This window comes from Triticum dicoccoides, chromosome 3B, assembly GCF_002162155.2.
Source record: "Triticum dicoccoides isolate Atlit2015 ecotype Zavitan chromosome 3B, WEW_v2.0, whole genome shotgun sequence".
Classification (NCBI taxonomy): domain Eukaryota; kingdom Viridiplantae; phylum Streptophyta; class Magnoliopsida; order Poales; family Poaceae; genus Triticum; species Triticum dicoccoides.
Genome location: NC_041385.1, coordinates 776,055,100 through 776,056,851, shown reverse-complemented (window position 1 = coordinate 776,056,851; position 1,752 = coordinate 776,055,100). Strand labels below are relative to the sequence as shown.

Below are 1,752 nucleotides of genomic sequence, written 5' to 3'. Positions count from 1 at the left end.
GGTACAAGCCTATTACTCATACTTATTGGCAAAATAGCAGACAAGACAACACATGTTTACTGCAGAGTAGTGACAAATACTAAAGAATAAAACACGATAAAATGGCACACTAGCTAGATGAGATGTAGTCAAGCCCAACCCAATAATATTGATTAGTCATACATTTCTGTACCTCATCAGAGAAACATAGCTTTCTATCATAGAAGTCGTACCTAGCAATGATAGCACAAAGATCAAAGCACAGCGGGATCATTGCTCTTGATTGTGTCCCTTTTCTTTGCAGGGAAAACAGGCGGCCAGACCATCATAAAGGGAGAGACATGTATGTGGCTCAAACCCATACGAAAAAAACCATGATGATACGGTGCCTGCTCATACACCTTCTTAACAACCCTGCTCCTCAGATGAACATAAAGGACAACACCATATCTCGCATAATCCAAGAATACAAACTCGGCATTGTCCCCAACTGCATCAACACCAAGAAAATCGCCATCTTGTGGCATCCAAACCCAATTGTGACCAGCAGAACTGTATGCCTCGCGGACACAAAATGTGTCCACCAGCAGCCAGCCGCTCGCACCATCGCTGTTGCTCATCATCCGATGGAGCCACACACTGAGCTGAAACCCGTCTGCATTGACAAGATATATCCCGGAACCCTCGGCAGATGAGAGCATGTAATTGCGCCCTATTCCAGCTGGGAGCTCGAGCATGAGGAACCTTGCCGCAGCCAAATCTAGACCCAGGATGCACCCAAAGCTGGTCACCATGAAAACCTTGCCACGGACGGGTGGTAGCATTTTTGTAAGGAAGGCTGCAGGATTCGGGACCTCTGTCATTGCGGTGGCAGGGAAGCCCCAACCGCCGGATCCCAGCACGTATACTTCCGCACGGACTTTCCGCTGGACCTGCCACAGATATACCAAGGTGATGCCGCCGCGGCTCCCATCCTCGGTTAGGAAAATCACAGTGAACACCCCTCCAGCGGACTCAATGTGGGGCGGCGGGATCGGTGGGAGGAGAGGACCACCTCGGACTCCCCGGAGAGCAGCGGCGCGAGGAGAGAGTGCTTGACCCTTCCGCCGTGGAAGAGCGTGGTGATGAGGCGGCCGTTCCGGCTGTGTCCGATACCCGGCCCACGGCAGCCGAAGGCGGCGTTGCAGGAGGAGGCCACACGGCGTGAGAGAGCGGCGAGCTCCGGGGACTGCTCGAGCTGCACGAACTGATACCGGGCGTCGTTGCTGACGCAGAAGCCAAGGAGGCGGGGTGGGTGGCGCTCGCGGGAGAGGCGGAGCAAGGCCGGGTCGGAGGCGTGGAGGAGCCACCGCTTGGAGACGAGGGAGGCGCGGACGAGGCAGTTGGGGAAGCCGAGGCGGAGGAGGATCTCGCGGAAGAGGTCGTCGTCGCCGAGCACCGACCTCACCGACGCGGCCGCGGCCGCCGTAGTCGGCCTGTCGCCGTCCATGATTTTTGGATCTGGGGGATTTCTCAGAGTCAGAGGAAAGGGGATTTCTCCACAAGTTTTTTTCTCTACAAGTGAGACTGGGAGTGAGGGAGTACTACTTGGGCCAAGGCATGGTATCATGTTTTTATTAGCTCGCCAAATGGTATCATGTTTTGCAAACTTTGCATGAGAATAGTTCAACTTTGTTCTAAAATCTAGAAAGAGGTTAAACTTTGCAAAAGAGAAGTTCAAAAAAGACGGTAATAATAATTTTGCACGTTTAAGTGTGCTCACCTTGGTGCAGG

General features: G+C 53.1%; 1 pseudogene; it reads right to left on the bottom strand.

Moving 5' to 3' along the window:
• On the bottom strand, positions 1-1,524 carry LOC119278430 (annotated as a pseudogene).
• Positions 1,525-1,752: the final 228 nt, after the last annotated feature.